The sequence below is a fragment of the Bufo bufo genome, chromosome 3 (assembly GCF_905171765.1).
Source record: "Bufo bufo chromosome 3, aBufBuf1.1, whole genome shotgun sequence".
NCBI classification, from domain to species: domain Eukaryota; kingdom Metazoa; phylum Chordata; class Amphibia; order Anura; family Bufonidae; genus Bufo; species Bufo bufo.
Window position 1 is genome coordinate 112,410,626 of NC_053391.1, and position 26,881 is coordinate 112,437,506.

The following is a 26,881-nucleotide window of genomic DNA, read 5'->3' on the forward strand; positions in this document are numbered from 1 at the left end:
TACCATGTTTTTATTGAACACACCATGTAAACATTCACAGTGCAGGTGGAAAAAGTATGTGAACCCCTAGACTAATGACATCTCCAAGAGCTAATTGGAGTGAGGTGTCAGCCAACTGGAGTCTAATCAATGAGATGAGATTGGAGGTGTTGGTTACAGCTGCCCTGCCCTATAAAAAACACACACCAGTTCTGGGTTTGCTGTTCACAAGAAGCATTGCCTGATGTGAATGATGCCTCGCACAAAAGAGCTCTCAGAAGACCTAAGATTAAGAATTGCTGACTTGCATAAAGCTGGAAAGGGTTATAAAAGTATCTCCAAAAGCCTTGCTGTTCATCAGTCCACGGTAAAATAAATTGTCTATAAATGGAGAAAGTTCAGCAATGCTGCTACTCTCCCTAGGAGTGGCCGTCCTGTAAAGATGACTGCAAGAGCACAGCGCAGACTGCTCAATGAGGTGAAGAAGAATCCTAGAGTGTCAGCTAAAGACTTACAAAAGTCTCTGGCATATGCTAACATCCCTGTTAGCGAATCTACTATACGTAAAACACTAAACAAGAATGGATTTCATGAGAGGATACCACAGAGGAAGCCACTGCTGTCCAAAAAAACATTGCTGCACATTTACAGTTTGCACAAGAGCACCTGGATGTTCCACAGCAGTACGGGCAAAATATTCTGTGGACAGATGAAACCAAAGTTGAGTTGTTTGGAAGAAACACACAACACTATGTGTGGAGAAAAAGAGGCACAGTACACCAACATCAAAACCTCATCCCAACTGTGAAGTATGGCGGTGGGGGCATCATGGTTTGGGGCTGATTTGCTGCGTCAGGGCCTGGACGGATTGCTATCATCGAAGGAAAAATGAATTCCCAAGTTTATCAAAACATTTTGCAGGCGAACTTAAGGCCATCTGTCCACCAGCTGAAGCTCAACAGAAGATGGGTGTTGCAACAGGACAACGACCCAAAGCATAGAAGTAAATCAACAACAGAATGGCTTAAACAGAAGAAAATACACCTTTTGGAGTGGCCCAGTCAGAGTCCTGACCTCAACCCGATTGAGATGCTGTGGCATGACCTGAAGAAAGCGATTCACACCAGACATCCCAAGAATATTGCTGAACTGAAACAGTTCTGTAAAGAGGAATGGTCAAGAATTACTCCTGACCGTTGTGCACGTCTGATCTGCAGCTACAGGAAACGTTTGGTTGAAGTTATTGCTGCCAAAGGAGGTTCAACCAGTTATTAAATCCAAGGGTTCACATACTTTTTCCACCTGCACTGTGAATGTTTACATGGTGTGTTCAATAAAAACATGGTAACATTTAATTCTTTGTGTGTTATTAGTTTAAGCAGACTGTGATTGTCTATTGTTGTGACTTAGATGAAGATCAGATCACATTTTATGACCAATTTGTGCAGAAATCCATATTATTCCAAAGGGTTCACATACTTTTTCTTGCAACTGTAAGATGTTAAGTTTTTCACAAGACTTTAGGAAGGGAATATTGATTCTAGGTGGAGATCTGAATCTAATACTTGACCATCCCATGAACTCTACTTCTAGTGTCCCCAAATATTCCACTGCACAACTCAGTAAACTACGCAAAGCTTTAGCTACGCACCAAATAACCGACACCTGGAGGCTGTCTCACCCTAGTGACAGGGACTATACATTTTTCTCAGCTGTCCATAGATCTTACCAGCGTCTAGACTACTTATTTATTTCCAATCACGTATTGGATAAGCTTGTGTCCTCTACTATTGGACAGATCACCATTTCTGATCATGCCCCTGTCTCTCTGGTGATTCAGCTGAAAGGTCTCCCCCCTAAAGCGTGGTCGTGGAGACTAAATGAAACCCTTCTAGAAAATGAAAAGGACAGAAGTAAGCTGGAAAGGAAACTTGATACCTTCTTTGAATTAAATAACACTCCCCTTATGGATAAGGCCATGATATGGGAAGCCCACAAGGCGTTTATCAGAGGTGAGCTCATATCCCTAGGTTCCTGGGTACGTAAGCAAAGGTCACTTAGGATAGACTCCATTTTAGCCCAAATCTCTGCCCTAGAAAACATCAATAAAAGTAACCCCTCAGGTACCCAATATAATGATATTCTTAAGCTGAGGAGCCAACTGAAGGACTTGTTAAACTTAAAATCAGCTAAAGCCCTTAGATCAGCCAGATACAAGTTTTACATACATGAAGATGGAGGTTCCAGACTTCTCTCACAAATGATTAAAGGTCAAAGAGAGACAGCCTTCATCGCCAGTATTAAGTCAGATAAAGGACTCAAGCTTACTAACACCCCTGCCATAGCAGAAGAATTTACTGGATTTTACTCATCCCTCTACAACCTAAAATCTGATGACCCAAATCATATTCTTGCCAAAATAAACACTTTTCTAGAAGCGGTTAAAGTACCGACCCTAGAAAATGATGAAAAAGATATGTTGCTTTCCCCAGTGACAGTAGAAGAGGTATTAGATGTATTGGCGAGTATTCCTTCAGGGAAATGCCCAGGGCCTGATGGGCTGCCCATAGTCTACTATAAAAAATTTAAAAACACCCTTGCCCCACAACTAGTAAACTTATGCAACTCCCTATTAAATGGGGAATACCTCCCACCACAATCGCTAATTGCTCACATAACAGTTATCCCCAAAGAGGGAAAAGACCCCACCAAATGTAGCAGCTACAGACCGATCTCCGTGCTCAACGTTGATGTTAAATTGTAGGCCAAGCTCCTAAGCCATAGGATAGCAAAGTTACTCCCTAAGCTCGTAGGTGAGGAACAGGTGGGCTTTGTGAAAGGTCGGTAGGGTAAACACAACGTCAGCAGAGTTTTACATGCCATATATTACGCAAAACAACATAAAATCCCACTAACACTTCTAGGTACAGATGCTGAAAAAGCATTTAATAGGGTTAACTGGGTTTTCATAGATAGTGCGTTGCGCCATTTCGGCTTCCCGCCCTTGTTTATCTCAGCCATTTTTTCCCTCTATACACATCCCTCTGCTAGAGTCCTTTTAATGGCTTTCTATCCCCACCTTTTCACATTTCTAATGGGACAAGGCAGGGCTGCCCTCTCTCTCCAGCATTATTTATCCTGACCCTGGAGTTGCTACTATGCAAACTAAGAAACACTGAGGCTATTAAAGGACTGCAGGTGAATGGGAAAACCCACTCGCTAGCAGCCTTTGCGGACGACCTGCTTCTCTTTATAACAAACCCTAAAATTGCAATCCCAGAGGTAATCAGAATCTTTTCAGACTTTTGAGAAATCTCCAATTTCAAGGTCAATTATGATAAATCCGAAATACTCAACATTACAGCTTCAGAGAAACATATGTCAGAGATCAAATCAAATACCTCCTTCCAATGGCCATCAGAGGCTATTAAGCACCTGGGGATCATGATCCCAGCAAACCCCTCTCTCCTGTTTAGACTTAATTACGCCCCTTTATTTAGCAAAATCAAGTCCTATTTGGCCTCCATTAAACTGCCTTTCCTATCGTGGTTGGGTAAGAAAAATTTATTGTCCACATATGTCTTACCACAGATCCTCTATACTTTAAGATGCCTTCCCATACCATTGTCTAATAGATACATTTCTGACTTCCGTGTTTTATTTAGTTCCTTTCTCTGGACCAACAAAAAACTTCGCTTAGCATATTCTCTCCTCATTAGGAAACATAGCAAAGGGGGATTATCCCTCCCTGAATTAAAAACATAACTCCACGCTATACAGTTAGAGAGGTGGACTGAGTTAGCTAGACCCCATAATAAAGCCCTCCACGTTGACCTGGAGAAAGCCCTGTTAGATGACAACGATCTACACTGACTTTGGGTCAACGCACCCACCAAAAGAGGAAAAACCTCCCTCAGTGCCCTAACACGATGTATGTTCCAGGTTTGCGGGAGATCCGAGGCCCTGTCAATGTCCACTAATAAACTCTCCCCTATAGCTCCTCTGTCTGTTCTCCCATTCTACTTCAATAAAGGCAAAGGTGATTTTCACAAAGCTTGGAAGTACCTAACTGTACTTAGAGTCTCAGACTTGGTTAGAGCCACGGATCTTCCAGAATTCCTAAATACGGCCCAAACCCATGTCACTAGGTATTTATGGTCCAGACTAGTAGAGTTAGATTTCGAACTCTGCTGTAAAAAATACAAGAAGCTATGTGTTAAGCCCCATAATGATCCCACTTGGCTTGAAAACTACACTCTATAGTCGAACTCCCCTCCTAAAACCCTTTCAAAAGTATACTCTCAACTGATACTTGACTCCTCAGATGGGGAACCCACTTATTTTAGGGCGTGGGAAAGAGAACTACAGACTTCCTTTTCAGAGGAAGAGGTTAAAGTAATACTAAAGCATTCTCAAGGTTTCTCGAGATGCATACGCATTCAGGAAAACTCATTCAAAATAGTATCGAGGTGGTACAAAACCCCTGAATTTCTTTACAGAGCACACCTTTCCCCTTCAGACAAGTGCTGGAGGTGTCAAGAGGAGCGAGGTACCATTTCCCACATTTGGTGGTCCTGCAGGAAAGTCTCAAACTTCTGGACTGAAGTTGAACAAACCATTAACAGAGTCTGTAGTTCTAATATTTCACTAACTCTGACTCTTGTCTTATTATGGCTTCCACAGAGCGAGTTAAGACCTTCCTGTAACAACTTGGCCACACACATGGTAACTGCAGCTAAATATATAATCCCCACCAAATGGAGAAGTTCAGAACCTCCTACCATTAAAGAATAGGTGGAAAAAACTCATGAAATGTGTCTTATGGAAGAAATGGTGAGTTGGGAAAAGAGTAATAGGAATGCCTTTCTAAAGACCTGGCAACCATGGTTAGAGTTCCACAGATCCTATCTGGGAACTTAGCCCTTGCTACTTCTTAAGATTTTTTCCATCTACCCTCAATTATACAATCATCTGATCTGTCCCCCACAAGTCAATTTATAGTGGAACACCAACTATCATCCCACATACATTGCGTTTAATGTCCATTTACTAAAACATGTATGATCCTACAGGACTTACTCTAGCATGCAATAGGTTGTTTACCTATGTCACTCCCTTGGTAATCTTCAGCATAACAGGCCTCCAGATTATAAGACTACGGTTCGGACCCACCTGTCTACTGTGTTTTATGTTACTGTTACCCCTTTCTGTTTTGACAGTACTTTCGATTCACAGGAACTAAGGCTGACGCTTTATTTATATAACTCAAATTTCAGTGTTTAGACCTTGTCTAACTTAAGATCCTTATTAAGCTGCCACTGTATTTCTTCCGCACTCATGCCAGTGTCAACTTTATTGAGTTATATCTTATGAAATACTCCTGTTTCTGCTTGAGTGGGGATTGTCCACTTGTGCATTCCACAGGTTAAAAGTATGCCTTACTTGTATCTACTTGAATGTACATGTCATGTTACTTTCCTTATACAGGGTGGGCCATTTATATGGATACACCTTAATAAAATGGGAATGGTTGGTGATATTAACTTCCTGCTTGTGGCACATTAGTATATGTTAGGGGGGAAACTTTTCAAGATGGGTGGTGACGCCATGGCGGCCATTTTGAAGTCAGCCATTTTGAATCCAACTTTTGTTTTTTCAATAGGAAGAGGGTCATTTGACACATCAAACTTATTGGGAATTTCACAAGAAAAACAATGATGTGCTTGGTTTTAACGTAACTTTATTCTTTCATAAGTTATTTACAAGTTTCTGACCACTTACAAAATGTGTTCAATGTGCTGCCCATTGTGTTGGATTGTCAATGCAACCCCTTTCTCCCACTCTTCAAACACTGATAGCAACACCACAGGAGAAATGCTAGCACAGGCTTCCAGTATCCGTAGTTTCAGGTGCTGCACATCTCGTATCATCTGAAGGCAATCGTCTATGTAGTTCTCACTACACATCTTGGAATATTCCTTGAGGGGGTGTAGTTTCCAGAATGGGGTCACTTTTTGGGTATTTCTACTGTAGGGGTACCTCAGGGTGTCTTTATATGCGACATAGCTCCCAAAAGTCAATCCTGCAAAATCTGTCCTCCAAAAGCCCTATGGTGCTACTTTCCTTTTGGACCCTGCCATGCACCCATACATCATTTTATGAGCACATATTGGGTGTTGGCGTATTCGGGGGGAAATGGGAAACAAAATGTGTATTTTGTCCTGTTACTCCTTGTGAAAGTGGAAAATGTGGGTGTAAAGCAACTTTTTATGGAAAAAATTGTAATTTTTCATTTTCATAGCCAAGCGTTTCCTAATTCTGTGAAATGCCCGATGGGTCAAAGTGCTCACTACACACCTTGAAATATTCCTTGAGGGGTGTAGTTTCTAGAATGGGGTGACTTTTTGGGGGTTTCCACTGTAGGGCCTCCTCAGAGCGTCTTCACATGCGACATAGCTCTCAATTACCATTCCAGCTAAATCCGCTCTTCAAAAGCCATATGACGCTCCTTCCACTATGAAGCCTGCTATGCGCACATACATCAGTTTTTGAGCACACATGGGGTGTTTCTGTAAACCCCAGATTCAGGGTAATAGATTTTGAGTTTTGTTTGGCTGTTAACCCATGCTTTGCTACTGGAACAAATGGATTAAAATGAAAAATATGCCAAAAAAGTGAAATTCTGAAATTTCATCTCCATTTGCCATTCACTCTTGTGGAACATCTAAAGGGTTTAGTTTCTAAAATGGGGTGATTTATGGGTGGTTTCTAATATGTAAGACCCAGAAAGTGACTTCATAACTGAACTGATCCTGAAAAATTTGGGTTTTGGAAATATTGTTAAAAATGTTAAGATTTGCATCTATACTTCTTAGCCTTCTAACGTCCCAAAAATATAAAAAGTAATTTTCAAAATGATCCAAACATGAAGTAGACATATGGGGAATGGAAAGTAATTACTATTTTTGGAGGTATTACTATCTATTATAAACGTAGAGAAATAGAAATTTGGAAATTTGAAAATTTATCCAAATTTTTGGTAAATTTGGTATTTTTTTTCTAAATTTTTTTTTTTTTTTTTTACTCCAATTAACCAGTGTCATGAAGTACGATATGTGACGAGAAAACAATCTCAGAATGGCCTGTATAAGTAAAAGCATTTTAAAGTTATTACCACATAAAGTGACACTGGTCAGATTTTCAAAAAATGGCCTGGGCAGGAAGGTGAAAACAGGCCCGGGGTTGAAGGGGTTAAGATATGGTCACACAGAGGTACACATAGAAATCATTGGGCACCATAGCAAGAATCTAAATTGGGTCCCAATGCCCAATCCACAGCCCCTCCCACTATCCATTCCTAGCCCCTTCCCTTGCTCCATGAACTGTGCTTGCTGCTGCATGTTAAATACAGTGATGAGCGGCAGGGGCAATATTCAAATTTGCGATATTTCTCGAATATTTGGGCGAATATTCGTCATATATTTGAGAATTCGTGATCTCTAGTAATTTTCTTGATTGCAAAACCAGAAAATTCACGATAAAAATTTGCGATGCACAAATTTGTGATCAACACTACTCCTAAATTCAAAGATATTGCAGCCTTCTCATTGGCCCACAAGCAAGAAGCAGTGAGGGATCATGGGTACTGATGAAAAAAATCTAGAATATTTGCGATTACGAAGATATAGCACTATATTCTAGATATTCTCGAATTCTAGAAGTGCCAATATTCGCGATAGAAATTTGCGATTAGAATATTTGCGATCAACACTAGTTATATAGTCTGCTGTAAGGGCTGGACTAGGATTACAAAACAGCCCTGGCACACAAACCCCACTAGTCCACGTATGATATTGCATAAAAAAAATATAATGTTGTGTAATGCTCACTGCGGAGGTGAATTTTGCTTTACTTGGTCATGCCGCTATGTCAGTGGTGGCGAACCTATGGCACGGGTGCCAGAGGCGACACTCAGAGCCCTCTCTGTGGGTTCCCGCACCTGGGAAAAAGTCTTTGGTGTACCAGTATGCCTTAGACTTTTCCTGCCATTCATTAGTGCAGGGCACAGGCAGTGCACAGGCAGTGCATTGAATGTAGACAGGCTATTATAGCTAAATGATAAAGTACATGGAAGATATACTATATTGGTATTCAGGGTAAATTGCTGTGTTGGCAATTTGCAATAAATAAGTGGGTTTTGGGTTGCAGTTTGGGTGCTCAATCTCTAAAAGGTACACCATCACTGTCCTATGTAAGCCATCAATACAAGAAAGGAAATAAAAGTGGAAAACAAAAATGCCTAAACACACCTACCCACAAGTCCGTAGGTGTTTTGCAGTCTGCAAATTGCTGATCCACAAAACACGAATCCTGGCAGAGTGCATGCCATCATTTTTTCTTATTCCTGCAGAAATGTTCTATCCTTGTGCATAAAATGGACAAGAATAGGACATGTTCTATCTTTTTGCGGGACCACGGAACGGACTTACCCTTGCGCTGTCTGCATCTTTTGTGGCACCTTTGAGATGAACGAGTCCACATCTGATATGTAACAAAAACGCGGATCAGATACAGACTAAACCTACAGCCGTGTGCATGAGCCTTAGGCCGAGTTCACACGAACGTGTGCGACCCGTGCCCGTGCTGCGGCCCGCATCGGATCGCGGACCTATTCACTTTAATGGGTCCGCGATCTGCCCGTTCCACAAAAAGATAGGACATGTTCTATCTTTTTGCGGAACGGAAGTACGGGACGCAACCCCACGGAAGCACTCCGTAGTGCTTCCGAGGGGTCCCGTTCCGTGCGGCCGTTCCGCTATTCCGGATTTGCGGACAAATTGAAGTGAATGGGTCCGCATCCGTGATGCGGAATGCACACGGAACTGTGGCCGTGTATTGCGCCCTGCAATACGGCCACGGATCACACACGTTCGTGTGAACTTAGCCTTAGGTCCCTTTCACACGAGCGAGAATTGTGCGTGGGTACAATGCGTGATGCAAATGCATGGCGCCCGCATGGAATCCGGACCCATTCATTTCTATGGCGCTGTGTACATGTGCATTAGTTTTCACGCATCACTTGTGCGTTCTATGTTCTATATTCTGCGATTTTCACACAACACTGGCCCCATGGAAGTGAATGGGGCTGTGTGAAAATCGCATCCGCAAGCAAGTGCGGATGCAATGCGATTTTCACAGATGGTTGCTAAGAGATGTTTTTTTGTAAAAAATTCGTTTTTTATCATGCGTGTGCAAAACGCAGTAAATCGCATTGCACCCGCGCGATAAAAACTGAACGCGATCGCAAAGAAAACTGAATGGCTTTGTTTCCGAAATAGCGGAGTTTTCCCTGAAGGCATCCGTGCATAATCTGGACACGCTCGTCTGCAAGGGGTCTTAAGGTTGTTTTTTCATTTTTGTGGCCGGCTCTCAGTACTTGCACATGGGTTGCCGCACCTGTGCTTGCAATGTGAAACCACATCAAATACAGGTGCCGCACAGCAATTTGCTATAATACGTGTGTGCGGTTACCGATGCTCGTCTGCCCATGTAATTAGACCCAGACAAGCACCAATCAAGCAGTCTTAGTGAATACATCTTCATTACCTCAGCAGCTGGGGTACTATAATTTAATAGAGACATTTGAACATAGCTCAGATTTTGGCATGTCCGAAACTATTGGAAGATTCTGGATGATCAGGAAACGGTTGGAATCAGTATTGATGGCACAAGGGCACAATGTCATCTCCAGATTGTAACATGCTCATTAACATAGTGATTTCCTTGCTGCGGCTGAAGCTAAAGGATCAGAGCCAGCACAAGAGGCCAGAGGCTAAGCTAACCAAGAGCCAGAGGATATGAAACATGACATTTGGCCATGCTGTTCCCAAGTGTGTATTTCCAAGAAAAAAAAATGAGCAATATAAATTCTGCAGCTGCAGGGATATTTGACCCATGGGAATGCAAATACAAAAGCTTCTATGTTCCTGATAGGCCATGTAATGTTATTTGCATCAATACTGATGCAAACTTGAGCAAAAAGATGTAAAATATGGTAACTGCTGTTTGATGTAATATTCTGTGTTATTAAAATATCTGCAAACCAGGACTACGAGCAGCAGCACACTGCCTTATGCACAAAGACATATGCAAACATTGAAAACATGAATGAAATGTAAACTGCTTACTGCTATACTTACTTTATGGAAATAATAAGCACTTTGCCCATCTACCAGCAACCAGGTGACTTCTAACAGACAACACCTACACTAATGGCGCCTTGACACGAGGCAGATTTTGTGGCAGAAAATTCCGCAACTGAAAATCAGTTCCATTCACCTTAATGAGGCTTGCAGAAATCCATGTGCCTGCCATTGGTGGATCCATGTGGGGGGGAGGGGCAACGGAGTAATTGCCCCCCGCCCCGAGAATGTAGTGAAACATTCCGGGCCCAGCGGTGGTGGCAGCGGCAGGGAGAGATGAGCGCTTCTATTGTGGAAGCGCTCATCTCCATATTCATCTGTATCGCAGATCGCACAAATTATAGGGGCACTGTGGGCACCTTAGCTCAACTGGGGGCACTAAGTGTTTTTTGTAGTGGCACACAGTATGGGTCATTGGATCACATTAGGGCACTCTGGGGACATTGACTGGGGGCACTAAGAGGAGGTATTTATTTATTTTTTTACTGCCACACAACGGAGCATTTTTTGTACTGGCGCACATTATAAGGGGACTTTATTACAACTGGGGGACTATGGGAGCATTATTACTTCTGGGACAAAATTACTGTTGGGGGCACTGTAGGAGCACTATTACTACTAAGTGCACTCTGGCACAGAATTATTACTATTGTTGGGATTTTGGGGAGCACTATTACTGTGGGGGCACCCTGGCACAGTATCAGCTTAGCACAGTTATTTTTGGGGCACATTATGGTTACACTATTAGTGTCAGGTTCACTATTTGCTGGGTGCAGTTATTTTTTAGGGCATTGTGTTTCAAAAATTATTTAAAGGGGCACTATTTGTGTGTAACTAGTATTTTCAGGGGGTTTATCTGTTTCTACAGTATAGTTTTGGGGGGCACAGAGTCTCAGTATTGGGGGTGCATAGTGGGATGTTGAGAAGGTGGGAGGAAAAGTAGGAAACTAAGATGTCTGTCTGTCAAACTCTGCAGAGATGAGAGACTGCTGAAATAAATCATGGTGGTCTGGTCTGAATGGAGAAGATGAAGAAAGAGAACATCTACATCAAAGGAGACGTCACTGGATGTAAGAAGTATGGGTGAAATATATATGGGTGGGGCTGTGTGTGGGTGCGGCTTGAGGTTGGGCGAGGAAACAGGGGCCCCATAATCTCCTATTGCCCCGGGAAGTGCCCCTCCCAAGACCAGGCTCTGTATCCGCCACTTGTGCTTGCTGACCCTCTCAAATGAATGGAACTTATTTTCAGTCGCGGAAATTTCTGCCACAAAATCTTCCCCGTGTGAAGGCACCCTAAGAGCTCATGCACATGGCCATTGCCCGGCCATGCCAATATTGCGGTCCGCAAACAGTGTGCCTGGAATATGCAGGCATCGGGCTTGTGCACCCCCCTATTCGCTTGAATGGGTCCACAATCCAGAAGGTCCGGTGCGGAACGGAGGCACGGAACCCCATGGAAGCTCTACGGCAGGGTTTCTCAACACCGGTCCTCGGGACCCACCTACCAGTCATGTTTTCAGGATTTCCTCAGTATTGAGCAGGTGATATAATTAGTGTTCATACATCAGGACTTACCACAGGTATTTATTCTGTGGGATTTTCTCAAATCCTGATCGGTAGGTGGGTCCCGAGGACCAGAGTTGAGAAACCCTGCTCTACGAAGTGCTTCCATGGGGTTTCTGTCCATGTCTCTGCACCGCAAATAAGTAGTGACGAACCACGGACACATTCAAGTTGAATGGGTCTGGATTCATCTGTGAAACCCACATGGATGTTGCCTGTGCATTGGGACCGCAAATTGCAGTCCCGAATGCACGGAACTGATGATCAACGGCCGCGTGCATGAGCTCTAACAGTTTTGCCTGTCCTGGGATTTTGGCCTACAAATTTAAGGGCAATGTAGAATCCATCTATAGGATACTCTGAATAAAAGCACTAGGCAGGTGAGCAGGAGTGCATGGTCTAAATAGGGAAAGCCTGCTTTTATTCAGAGTATCCTGTAGCTGGATTCTACATTGCCCTGAAATTTGTAAGCCAAAAGCTCAAGAGATGCAAGACTGTGGGGAAGATTTATCAAAACTGATGAAAAGATAAACTGGCTTAGTTGCCCATAGCAACCAATCAGATTCCACCTTTCAATTTCCAAAGAAGCTCTGAAAAATGAAAGGCAGAATCTGGTGGCTATAGGCAACTAAACCAGTTTTCCTTCATACCAGTTTTGATAAATCTCTCCCTGTTAGTGTAGATCCCGTCAGTTAGAAGCCACTTTGTCGCTGGTAGATGGGACAGACATATTCTTGATCATAAATATGCGCAAAGATCTTATAAGTTTCATATAGTAAATACAGCAGTAATGCAGTTTACATTTCATTTATGTTTTCAGTGTTTGTATCTTTGCATCTTTGTGTATAAAGTAGTGTTCTGCTTCTTGTTGTCCTTGTATGCTTTGCATTGCAGCTATGGTAGTGTGGACCTGAATTCCCTTTATATGGTTTTGAGGTTGCTGGTCTAACTCTCTTTTGCATTAAAATATCTGCAGTTATTCAAGATACATAGACTTGTCTTAAGGGCTCATGCACACAAACGTATTTTCTTTCTGTGCCAGTTCCGTTTTTTGGTTGTTTTTTTTTGTGCTGACCATATGCGGAACCATTCATTTGAATGGGTCTGCAAAACAAACAGAAGTTACTCCGTGTGCATTCCATTTCTGTATGTCCATATGCCCCTGTAATTGACCATATGGCCCCTGTAATTGCTCATACGGCACAAGTAGGTTAGCGTTAGGTCCCGTGCCACTTTGACATACCTTGACGGGGTGCGCGGGCTCCGCTATCATCCTTGATATAAGAATATATTGGCGAAAGTCTCATTTTAATATCAGTGTGAGGGTTTAGCCATATATTGTTAATTGCATTTACCATTGTAGTGCGCCATTTTTTGTAAATTTCTGTTTTATATAGCCAATCACATCCACACATTTAGTTATCCTGTGTAGAATGTCTTTGTGGTACATGTGGTCCGCTGCGGGCAGGGCCGGATTCAGCACCCGACACACCCGGGCAAGTTCTGGGGCCCACTGCTCCTAGGGAGGGCCCACCACTGTGCTGCTATGAGCGCTTCCATCAATACAGATGGAAGTGCTTATTGCTGGAGTGCAGGGAGCTGCAGTCCTTTCACTTACTCAGCTTCAGACTGGAGCAAGGGAGCATCCTCTAGTGTGCCCTCTGATAGTCACATGAGGCCGGCTGTTGCTGCCCTTCCCTCCTGTGCTGCAGAGCTTCAGACACGCCCCCTCTTCACTCCAGCAGAGAAGACATGTTGCCTTACCAGCTTCAGACACACCCCTCTACACGGGAAGTGCCACCTGAGGAGAGAGATCCCAGCGCTGGAACAGAAGTGTGAAGACAGTTTGTAAGTGAGTCTGCACTGTGACTGTCTCTTCTCTGTGGGAACGAAGGGGGTAGTGGGTCAGGGAACTCCTCAAGCTGCTGCTGGATACTGTAGTAGACCAGCAGCTTCAATGCTATTTAGTTGTTTTACTGCCTCATTAGGCAGTTTGCCTCCATGACACCTGTCCCCCATATCCTGTCCTTCTCTTATCCCATCCTCATGGAGTCACTGCTGTCTCCTTTACTCCTTCATGTATCCAGAGCTCCTGTTCCACCCTCCTATCTCCTATTGCTGCCCTGCACAGACCTGCTGCCACTACTTCTTGTATGAATCCCCCTCAGAGCCCTTCCACCTACTTGCTGTCTCCACCCCTACTGTCCATACAGTGTCCAGGTCACCTGTCTCACTCCTCTACCTCTCATTATGGTGGTGTGTAAACCACATGCACCATAAGGACGTTTTAACCTCTTCAGGACACAGGGCATACCGGTACGTCCTGAGAATTTTCGATCACCGCACCACCGCCTGTGGTGATCGGAACCAGACTGTTGGTAAATAGGGATTAACCCCCTGGGGGATGGGCCACCCGGTCAGGCCTATTTACAACCCATTCCCTTAAATAAGAGACCGACAACCATTTTACTTTTAATGCTGGGTGATGATCGGCCACAGCTTACTTTATTTAATCATAACACCATAACTGTAAATGGCGCAGTATGCCAGCCGCTGGACTCCCAGCGGGCAAGTCTGCCTTGTGCCATAACCAAACTCCATACTGAATTATATACCGCCAGCTGTGACTTGTTTTCATAACGTCAATAACTTCATTTATATTTCCATCATCATCCTTCTTTCTTTCTTTTTTTTTTTTTTTATATATATATATATATATTTTTTTTTATATATACTTTTTTTTTTTTTTTTAAAAGAATACCTCGCGTGAGGAAAACGGATGCAATACATCCAAACCATCAACCTTTACGGGGAGGGCGGGTGGGAACCAGCGCATCCACCGTCAAGAGGAAGTGAAATGCTCACTCCCAGGAATATATAGCCCTTCAGCACCGCCCCCATTCCCACTGGATCATGGGAAGGCCTCCACTTAACTCCTTCCCATCCTTCCCCTCACTGCTCACAAACCCTTAAAGGGGCCATGACCCCATTATTAACTCGGGGCAAAGGGGATCAGGAAGTACCCCCAGTCTCTTATCACCCTCCATAGGCTGTCGGGCGATCCCCAAATGCCTGCCGAAATCATTCGGCAGGCACTCTGTATAATGCCCAGGGGGGTCTTGTGACCCCCCCGATGTCGGCGATCGCAGAAAACCGCAGGTCAATTCAGACCTGCGGTTTCCTGCTTTTCCGGGTTATTCGGGTCTTTGATGACCCGTTAACCCGGAAAGGACAGTGATCGGTGGTGTGATTATACACCACCAATCACCGTCCTGCGATCCTGTGAGGTGGCGATCACGTCACCTCTCAGGATCGCCTGAAATTGGTCCCCATGCGGCATGTGTGTGGAGCGCTGCAAGTTTGAATCTCCGCCGCTGCTCTCCTCCCTCATTCCGGTCCGTGGAGTGGGGAGAGCAGCAGGAGATCACGCTGTCCACCAACTTGTGAGTTTTTGGTGCCATCAGGCACCTTAGGAGGCAGGGACAGGCAGGGGCAGGCAGGTAGTGGGAGGTGTAGGCAGGGGTAGTTAGGGCAAGTTTAGGGTTAGATTAGGTAAAAAAATAATAATAACTTTTTTGGTCTGTGAGCCCCCTGATCGGTTGTCTAGGGTCCACAGCAGTTAGCTGTGTGACCCTAGACCCCCCCCAGGGGTGCTGCAGCTTGCCCCCCCCCCCACATGCGCTATCTGTGGCGGGCACTCTTTGCGTCCGGTCACTGTTAGCGCATCGCCCACCCCGCCCCACAGCGCATTTGTATTTATTTTTTTTTACACTTTTTTTTAACTTTTTTTAGTTAGGGATTTATTTTTATTTTTTTATTATAGCTATAGGGTAAGTGCGTGAACACCCGTGCCCCACACACACGCACACCTAATAAAGATTTACACACACGCACATACACACTCCCCTATGGCCTGCCGGATGTTCTCGGGCGAGGAGGCATACGCCCTCCTTGCCTCCTAGTCAGAGAGCCCCAGAGAGGATGAGGATGACCCCACGTTCATGTTGTCATCCGCATCCTCCTAATCATCAAGCGATGATGAGCCCCCAAGGCGGCGGAGACGCCGCCAGGCAGATTGAGGGGACCCCCATGCTAGGGACCCTGTGGCCCAGCCTAGTACGAGCAGCTCTGGGGATCGTACTAGTTTTCCGGCCCACCAGGTCAGTCCACCTGAGCCCCCTGCAGGTGGACTTGTCTGGTGTACCCCAGAGAACTTTGAGCCCGCAATTCCTGATTTTGTTGGTGAATCAGGAATCCAGATTTACACAGTGGGCTTCACTGAATACGACTTTTTCAGTCTTTTTTTCAGTGAGGAACTGGTAAATCTGATGGTGGAGCAGACGAACCTGTACGCCCAACAGTTCGTCGCTCAACACCCTCGTTTTTGGCTAGGCCCGGTGGCTGGACCCCGGTCAGTGCAGCCGAGATGAGGAGGTTTTGGGGCCTCGTGCTGCATATGAGCCTAGTCAAAAATCCCAGTGTCAGGCTGTACTGGAGTGGGGACGTCCTCTACCAGACCCAACTCTACAGTATGGCCATGACACATTCCTGATTTGAGGCCATCCGGAAATGCCTGCATTATGCAGATAATGCAGCATGTCCCCCCAAGGTGATCCTGCCTATGACCGTCTGTATAAGATACGGCCGGTCATCGATCACTTTGGGGCCAAATTATGGAGGCCTATGTACCTGGAAGGGAGGTCCCGGTTGATGAGTCTCTCATTGCGTTCAAGGGGAGACTCATTTTCCGCCATTATGTTCCCTCAAAGCGGGCGAGGTATGGCGTGAAGCTGTACAAACTTTGTGAGAGTACCGCAGGGTACACCTACAAGTTTCGTGTGTACAAGGGGCGAGATTCCCGTATTCAACCCCCAGAATGTCCCCCCACTCTGGGTGTTAGCGGGAAAATTGTGTGGGACCTTATGCACCACTGCTAGATAAGGGTTACCACCTATACGTAGATAACTTTTATACTAGTATCCCCTTGTTCCAGTCCCTCGCCGCCAGATCCACGTTCGCTTGTGGGACCACGCGGAAAAATCAGCGCGGCCTCCCTGCCTACCCCCTCCAGGTACCTATCCCCAGGGGGGAGACCCATGCCCTTACCAGTGGAAACCTGCTGCTGGTCAGATATAAGGACAAGAGGGATGTCCTTGTACTGTCCACAATTCATGGTAACGGCATCACCCCTGTCCCTGTGCGAGGTACCGCGGCAACAGTCCTCAAGCCCGATTGTATTGTCGACTACAATCGGTATATGGGAGGAGTTGATATCTCTGAGCCATATAACGCCATGCGCAAAACCAAGGCATGGTACAAAAAAGTTGCGGTCTACTTGGTGCAGGTTGCCATGTACAACTCTTTTGTACTGTTCCAGAATGCTGGCAACACAGGGACATTCCTCCAGTTCTATGAGGCAGTCCTCAAGACCCTGATCTTTTCTGACCGGGAAAGAGCAGGTGGGAGTACCTCGGGAATTGGAGGCGCCCGGATCGTCCCTGGCCAACACTTTCCAGGTGTGGTCCCCCATACTGGAAAGAAGGGACGAACCCCAAAAAAATGCAGGAGAGGGAAGGACACCACTACTCAATGTGACACGTGTCTCTGCGTTATTGGTTGCTTCAGGGAGTACCACACTTTAATGGAGTTCTAAATTTATAATCCCCTTCACCAATTTAGCCACTGACTATTCCAAAAAACTATGGTTCTCAGACTTGAGACACCCAAAAAATTTTTTTTGTAGAACTAAAAAAAATAAAAAGTAGACTTACTAGGTAGCGCTGCGTCGGTAATAATAAAAATGGTGCAAAAAAGGATTACACCTTACATTAAAAAAAGTGTAATAGCAAGCGATCAAAAAGTCATATAGCCCCCAAAATAGTGCCAATAAAACCGTCCCCTCATCCCGCAAAAAATGAGCCCCTACCTAATACAATCGGCTAAAAAACAAAAAAAAAAAAATACTCAGACTATAGAGATACAAAAAATTTCTTTTTTTGAATCCAAAAAAAAGATAATATACAGTAGTCTAAAACCTAAATAATTGTAAAAAAATAGACCTATTAGGTATCGCCGCGTCCGTAATAATCTCTTCTGTAAAAATACACCATGACCTCACCCCCCAGATTAACACTGTCAAAAAAAATAAATAAATAAGGTGCAATTTTTTTTTTTGTCACCTTACATAACAAAAAGTGTAATAGCAAGCGATCAAAAAGTCATATAGCCCCCAAAATAGTGCCAATAAAACGGTCCCCTCATCCCTCAAAAAATAAGCCCCTACCTAATACAATTGGCTAAAAAACAAAAAAAAAATACTCAGACTATAGAGATACAAAAAATTTATTTTTTTGTATCCAAAAAGATAATATAGTCTAAAACTTAAATAATTGTAAAAAAAATAGACTTATTAGGTATCGCCGCATCTGTAATAATCTCCTCTGTAAAAATACCCCATGACCCAACCCCCCAGATTAACACGGTCCAAAAAATAAATAAAAAAATGGTGCCAAAACAGCTATTTTTGGCACTTTTCCATTTCAATCCGTTGTTTCCGGTAAAAACCAAGGGTTAACAGCCAAACAAAACTTAATATTTATTGCCCTAATCCTGCAGTTTACAGAAACGCCACATTTGTGGTTGTAAACTGCTGTATCAGTAAAAGGGAGGTGCAAAAGGAAAGGACCGACATGGTTTCTGGAAGGCCGATTTTGATGGCCTTTTTTATTGACACCATGTCCCTTTAGAAGCCCCCCTGATGCCCGCCTAGAGTAGAAACTCCCTAAAAGTGACCCCATCTAAGAAACTAAACCCCTTAAGGTATCCAAAACTGACTTTACAAATTTTATTAACCCTTTAGGTGTTCCTCAACAGTTTTTCAGAATTTTCAGAATTTCAATTTTTGGTAACCTTACCTCACAAAAATGTAATATAGAGCAACCAAAAAACATATGTACCCTAAAAATAGTCACAAAAAAAACGCCACCTAATCCCATAGTTTCCATATTGGGGTCACTTTTAGGAAGTTTCTACTGTAGGGGTGCATCAGGGGGTCTTGAAATAGGACACGGTGTAAATAAACCGGTCCATAAAAATCAGCCCCCCTTTCCCTCTACACCCCGCCGTGTGGCCGTACAGTAGTGTACGACCACATATGTGGTGTTTCTGTAAACGGCAGAGTCAGGGCAATAAAGATACAGTCTTGTTTGACTGTTAACCCTTGATTTGTTAGTGGAAAAAATGGGTTAAAATTGAAATTCTCAAATTTCATCCCCATTTGCCAATAACTCTTGTGCAACACCTAAAGGGTTAACAAAGTTCGTACAAATCTGTTTTGAATACCTTGAGGCGTGTAGTTTCTTAGATGGGATCACTTTTATGGAGTTTCTACTCTAGGGGTGCATCAGGGGGGCTTCAAATGGGACATGGTGCAAATAAACCAGTCCAGCAAAATATGCCTTCCAAAAACCATATGGCGCATCTTTCCCTCTACGCCCTACTGTGTGGCCGTACAGTAGTGTACGACCACATATGTGGTGGTTCTGTAAACGGCAGAGTCAGGGCAATAAAGATACAGTCTTGTTTGACTGTTAACCCTTGATTTATTAGTGGAAAAAATGGGTTAAAATGGAAAAATTGGCAAAAAAATGAAATTCTCAAATTTCATCCCCATTTGCCAATAACTCTTGTGCAACACCTAAAGGGTTAACAAAGTTCTTAAAATCTGTTTTGAATACCTTGAGGGGTGTAGTTTCTTAGATGGGGTCATTTTTGGGTGGTTTCTATTATGTAAGCCTCACAAAGTGACTTCAAACCTGAACTGGTATCTAAAAAATGTTTTTTTGAAAATTTCCAAGATTTGCTTCTAAACTTCTAAGGCCTCTTTCACACTTGCGTTGTCCGGATCCGGCGTGTACTCCACTTGCCGGAATTACACTCCGGATCCGGAAAAACGCAAGTGTACTGAAAGCATTTGAAGACGGAACCGTCTTCCAAATGCGTTCAGTGTTACTATGGCACCCAGGACGCTATTAAAGTCCTGGTTGCCATAGTAGGAGCGGGGAGCGGTATACTTACAGTCCGTGCGGCTCCCGGGGCGCTCCAGAATGACGTCAGAGCGCCCCATGCGCATGGATGACGTGATCCATGCGATCACGTGATCCATGCGCTTGGGGGGCCCTGACGTCACTCACGAGCGCCCCGGGAGTCGCACGGACGGTAAGTAGGCTGCTCCCACGCTCCGCGCTACACTTTACCATGGCTGCCAGGACTTTAGCGTCCCGGCAGCCATGGTAACCATTCAGAAAAAGCTAAAAGTCGGGTCCGGCAATGCGCCGAAACGACGTTTAGCTTAAGGCCGGATCCGGATCAATGCCTTACAATGGGCATTAATTCCTTGCGGCAAGTGTTCCGGATTTTTGGCCGGAGCAAAAAGCGCAGCATGCTGCGGTATTTTCTCCGGCCAAAAAACGTTCCGTTCCGGAACTGAAGACATCCTGATGCATCCTGAACGGATTTCTCTCCATTCAGAATGCATTAGGATAATCCTGATCAGGATTCTTCCGGCATAGAGCCCCGACGACGGAACTCTATGCCGGAAGACAAGAACGCAAGTGTGAAAGAGCCCTTAGCCTTGTAACGTCCCCAAAAAATAAAATATCATTACCCAAATTATCCAATCATGAAGTAGACATATGGGGTATGTAAATTAATAACTTTTTTTGGAGTTATTACTATGTATTGTAGAAGTAGAGAAATTGAAAGTTTGAAATTTGCTAATTTTTCTAACTTTTTGGTAAATTTGGTATTTTTTTATAAATAAAAATGATTTTTTTTTACTCCATTTTACCAGTGTCATGAAGTACAATATGTGACGAAAAAACTATCTCAGAATGGCCTGGCTAAGTAAAAGCGTTTTAAAGTTATCACCACATAAAGTGACACTGGTCAGATTTGCAAAAAATGGCCTGGTCCTTAAGGTGAAATAAGGCTGTGTCCTGAAGGGGTTAAAGATGACATTTCATGATCTGTACAGCGGCGCCCAGGGATCTCACTGCACTTACTATTATCCCTGGGCGCCGCTTCATTCTCCTGCTATGCCCTCCGGTATGTCCGGTCACTTGTTTATAGTAGGCGGAGACTTAGGGGACTTGGTTATAGTAGGAGAGACTGCCCTTGTTCTCCTGGGCGTCTCCTTCTCCTAGGCTGTAGCGCTGGCCAATCGCAGCGCAGAGCTCACAGCCTGGGAGTTTTTTTTTCTCCCAGGCTGTGAGCTCTGCACTGCGATTGGCGAGCGCTACAGCCTAGGAGAAGGAGACGCCCAGGAGAACAAGGGCAGTCTCCTCCTACTATAACCAAGTGACTGAACATATCGGAGGGCATAGCAGGAGAACAGAGCGGCGCCCAGGGATAACATTCTGTGTCTGAAATACGCATAATATAGGCATATTTCTGTTTAATAAATGACCCCCTAATTGTATTATTGTTCCAGGGTAGGGCTTATATCTTTATATTATATAGATTCTAGTGTATTATACTGTGCCCTGTATTTCCCAATAGATAAATGATCCTTGGGAAACACAGTCCTCACCCCTGACCACCAGGCTGTACTTGTCAGTACATGGCGGCCTCCCCTCTCCGCCCCGCTACTCCGCTGTGTACTGGTGAATATTCTGGCACTAAGGCAAAGTTCACATCACATTTTTGCCATTTGTTTAATGTATACCAAAGATGTATACATTAACAGATGCCTTAGACTGATGCCATACAGTGGCATCCGTTCACCATACAGTTCCATTAAAAATAAAAAAATATATGTTAACATACTGTATGTATTTTTTACTGTACTCTGCAAAATACAAAAACGTGCAGTGCTGCACATTTGTATACATCAAACCGATAGGAAAAACCCACTGGGGGGGGCATGTACAAACATTTTCTGTGGGGCCCAGTCCGTTCTAGTTACATCACTGCACAGCTCCTTCTCTCCTCCAGGCCCGGCCCAGCGGTGACGTAATGAGCACTGCGAAATACTGGGGAGCCCAAGTTACATACCTGCTCCCCAACTCGGCCCTACACAGCACGCAGACCGGTCAAAGGGATTGGCCCTGCTCACATTAGCCACCATATTACAGTTAACGGAGGGAGGAAGCGACAATTTAACCCTTGTGGGCCAAAGCCCAATAAGGCCAACAAACCCCATTACTGCCATATTGAGCAGCAACTAGCAGTATTCCTGCAAGGAGCAAACGAGACGCTAATTTTTACGGACTAAATTTAGTTTTGGTCTACCACAACCCCTATCCTCTACATATATCTTGCCTACTTGGCTGGGAACCTCAGCAATTTTTAAGGACTACTCTTTTCGCTAGTCTTCAGTAATGACCGGCGTCATGCAAAGGGAGGGAAATGGGAAGGCCCTGTCCAAGGGAGAGGGAAAGGTGGTGATCCCTGACTCACCTTGCGGCTGGCACCTGACTGCCCTGACGTCCCTAGACGGGTTCCTCACCCGTACGCCGATCACGTGCCTAAACCCTGGCTTTTCCTAAGATGAGCCCTATGTAGTGAACGGGGCGGTGGGATCACTAGTCCGCACCACTGACACTAAGAGGAAAACACCAAGGAGAGGACAGACAATACAGACACACATATAATCCCAGGTGGGCGACAACAGCAGACCACAAAGGCCCAACAGGGATCCGGAGGGTAACGTTCTGGAAAAACAACCAGGGAACACAGTGGGTCAGTATAGAAGTCCAGGCAGGAAGCTCTATATCTGGCAACCACAGAAGTGGGAGAGGGGAATATAAGGAGGTTGGGAGTGCTGGACAAGAAACAGATGAGGAGAAGGAGCTACGGATCCCTGAGTGAGCCAAAAAGGGTTGCAAGGCAAACCCAGAAAGCTACCATAAAGAAACAGCACTATCTTTCTACATAGAGCGCGCAGCCACCTGCTGCGACTTCCTGACCCCGGGTATAACGGAGTCAGGCGTGGCTCTTGACACCCTCGTGACAGTACCCCCCTCCGGACACTCAGGACTAGGTCTCTCAGGATGAGAGGCATGAAAAGCCCGAACTAACCTGTCAGCGTTTACCTCAGACGCTGGAACCCACATTCTTTCCTCGGTACCGTAACCACTCCAATGCACCTGATATTGAAGAGAGCGGCGGACCCGACGAGAATCAACCATTTTGGATATTTGAAACTCTAGATTACCATCCACAACAACAGGAGGGGGTGGCAGCGGTGACGATTCTAGAGGTGGAACATATTTCTTGAGTAACGACTTATGGAAGACGTTATGGATTTTAAAAGTCTGAGGTAGCTCCGGGCAAAAAGCCACGGGGTTAATGATGGCTACTATTTTGTAAGGGCCAATGAACCTAGGACCCAGTTTCCAAGAGGGAACCTTTAATTTAATATTCCTAGTAGACAACCACACATAGTCATTCACTCCTAGGTCCGGACCTGGCGACCGTCTCTTATCAGCCATGCATTTATATTTACCTCCCATATTTTTCAAGTTAGCTTGCACCTTCTGCCATACCGATGAAAGAGATGACGAAAAACGTTCCTCTTCGGGAACCCCAGAAAACCCCCCCTCCTTGAAAGTACAGAATTGGGGATGAAAACCATATATACCAAGAAATGGTGACTTACTAGTTGATTCTTGATGGCGATTATTTATGGCAAACTCGGCTAACGGTAAATATGATGACCACACCTCTTGGTTTTCAGACACAAAACATCTTAGATATGTCTCAAGGTTTTGGTTGGTACGCTCAGTCTGTCCATTCGACTGAGGATGGGAAGCTGAGGAAAAGGACAAGTGTACCCCCAAACGGCAACAAAAAGCTTTCCAAAATTTAGAAATAAACTGGGTTCCCCGATCCGAAACAACATCGGAAGGGACCCCGTGAAGCTTCACGATTTCACTGATGAATACCTGAGCAAGAGTCTTAGCATTAGGTAGTGCGGGTAACGCAATGAAGTGTACCATTTTGCTAAACCTGTCCACTACTACCAAAATAACTGTTTTACCCGCAGACAAAGGTAAGTCAGTGATAAAATCCATTGACAGATGTGTCCATGGCCTATTGGGAATGACAAGTGGCAATAAAGACCCTGCAGGACGTGTATGAGAGACTTTCGCGCGCGCACAAGTAGAACAAGAAGACACAAAATCTATTACATCCTGACGCAACCTTGGCCACCAAAAACGACGAGACAATAGCTCCAAGGTTGCTTTACTACCCGGGTGCCCAGCAAGTGCCGAATTATGATGTCCCTTTAATAATTTGAGACGCAGGTTCAACGGTACAAACAATTTCTCTGAGGGGCAAGAGACCAGGGCGTCCCCCTGGGCCTCTAACACCTTCCCCTCCAGAACAGAGTGTACCGCAGAGACAACCACTCCTCTTTGTAGAATGGGTACCGGATCACTCACATTACCCCCTCCAGGGAAACAACGAGACAATGCATCTGCCTAGGTAATAACAAAGTTAAACCTGGTAAAAAATAGCGACCACCTAGCTTGTCTAGGGGTGAGACGCTTAGCTGATTCGAGGTACAGAAGGTCTTTGTGGTCCGTAATCACAGGGATTGCCCCCTCTAAAAAGTGACGCCATTCTTCAAACGCTAGTTTAATAGCTAATAGTTCCCTATTGCCAATATCATAGTTCTTTTCTGCTGCAGATAGTTTTTTAGAAAAGAAAGCACAAGGACGCCATTTGCCAGGAGACGGACCCTGAGACAGCAAAGCCCCCACTCCCACCTCTGACGCATCGACTTCAACAATAAAAGGCTGGGAGACATCAGGTTGGATTAGTACAGGTGCCGAGGTAAACCTCTCTTTTAGGCCTCATGCACACGACCGTTTTTTTTTGCGGTCCGCAAAACAGATTTCCGTTGTTCCGTGATCCGTGACCGTTGTTTCTTCCGTGGGTCTTCCTTGATTTTTGGAGGATCCATGGACATGAAAAGTGAAAAAAAAACCTAAGTCAAGTTTCCATTGAAAATGATAGGAAAAACGGACACGGATCACGGACACGGATCACGGACGCGGATGAATATCTTGTGTGCATCCGTGATTTTTCACGGACCCATTGACTTGAATGGGTCCGTGAACCGTTGTCCGTGAAAAAAATAGGACAGCTCATATTTTTTTCACGGACTAGAAAAACGGATCACGGACGTGGAAGCCAAACGGTGCATTTTCCGATTTTTCCACGGACCCATTGAAAGTCAATGGGTCCGTGAAAAAAAACGGAAAACGGAACAACGGCCGCGGATGCACACAACGGTCGTGTGCATGAGGCCTTAGAGAGGAAAAAGCTTTCTTAGCGGCGTCAGACCATTTAGAAAAATCAGTTCTCTTCCTAGTCATATCAGTAAGGGGTTTTACAATCACTGAATAATTTTTAATGAACTTTCTATAGAAATTTGCGAAGCTCAAGAACCATTGCAGTGCTTTGAGGTTCTCAGGAAGATCCCAATCTAAAATTGCCTGGACCTTCCTAGGATCCATACGGAAACCTGAAGCAGATAATAAATAACCTAGGAACTGTATTTCCTGAACGGCGAAGACACACTTTTCAATTTTAGCATATAATTTATTCGTCCGTAGGACCTGCAGTACCTGTCTGACATGCACCTCATGTGTTTTCAGATCAGACGAATAAATTAAAATATCATCTAGGTATATCACCACAAACCTGCCGATAAGATGACTAAAAATGTCATTAACGAAATGATGGAAGACAGCAGGAGCATTGGTCAGACCGAAAGGCATGACTAGATTTTCAGAATGCCCCTCAGGGGTGTTAAAAGCTGTCTTCCACTCATCCCCTTTCTTGATACGAATAAGATTGTAGGCCCCCCTAAGATCAAGTTTGGAGAACCACCTAGCACCCGCAATCTGATTAAATAGGTCAGGAATGAGAGGAAGAGGGTATGGGTCTCGGATGGTTATCCGATTTAATTCGTGAAAATCTAGGCAAGGACGCAGGCCCCCATCTTTCTTTCTAACGAAGACAAACCCTGCAGCCACGGGTGAAGAAGAGGGTCTGATGTGTCCCTTAGCCAAGCTCTCGGAGATATAATCTTTCATGGCTTGTCTCTCCGGACCCGAAAGATTATATAACCTGGTCTTGGGTAATTTTGCACCGGGAATCAGGTTAACCGGGCAATCATAAGGACGCTGAGGTGGTAACTTCTGACAACCCTTTTCAGAAAAAACGTCCTCAAAGTCTGAAACAAATGTAGGTAGGGTAGCTATAGAGGCGACTAAGCAATTGCTATTTAAGCAATTTTCTCTGTACTGCTCACTCCACTCCAATATCTCTCTGGCCTGCCAATCCACCACTGGATTGTGCGCTACCAACCAGGGAAGACCCAACACCACCGGAGTGGGAAGCCCCTCCAGAACATAACATGAAAGCAACTCGTTATGGTGGTCCCCTACCCGAAGGTGTAAGTTATGGACAATGTGTGAGGTTTCTCTGAGACAGAGGAGCAGAATCAATAGCGAATATGGGAATAGATCTCTGTAGCGTACAGAGAGACAAACCCATAGTGTGGGCAAAATGGGCATCTATCAAATTTACTCCTGCTCCACTGTCTAGAAAAAAAGAAATAGTCTCCGTCTTAACGCCAAAAACAACAACCGCTGGCAACACAAATTGCGATGTACGTATGGAGGAAACAAATACCCCCCGGCTGAAATCCTCCACACAGCCTGGGGTTAGTAGTTTTCCGACGGTCTTTTGTTTTTGAGGAAGGAAGGACAGACATTAATAAAATGACCCCTCTCCCCACAGAAAAAACAAACCCCACGCCTACCGCGAGCCTCAGGAGGATGGACCTGACGAGTAGTTCCTCCTAGCTGCATAGGCTCGTCTAAGTCCGTACAGACTAACTGCTGCTTGGAAGGGGTTACCAATTGCTCCGGATTTTTCAATCTGTCCCTAAGACGTCTATCTGTTCGGATAGAAAGGGACATAACCGCATCAAGGGAAAAGGGAGTCTCATATAGCGCAAGCACATCCTTAATCCTTTCGGATAACCCAGAGCAGAACTAACTCCTGAGAGCCGGGCCTTTCCACTGGGTATCCGTAGCCCACCTACGGAACTCTGAG

At 44.7% G+C, this 26,881-nt stretch overlaps 1 long non-coding RNA gene across 1 annotated transcript; it reads right to left on the minus strand.

Annotated features, from left to right (window-relative positions):
- Positions 1-8,312: 8,312 nt before the first annotated feature.
- LOC120993255 lies at positions 8,313-26,325 on the minus strand. The gene is made up of 3 exons (XR_005777181.1): positions 26,314-26,325; positions 12,016-12,030; positions 8,313-8,469 (listed from the first exon to the last, which is right to left on the minus strand). It is a non-coding gene; the product is annotated as an uncharacterized LOC120993255 (long non-coding RNA).
- Between the last annotated feature and the right edge of the window lie 556 nt (positions 26,326-26,881).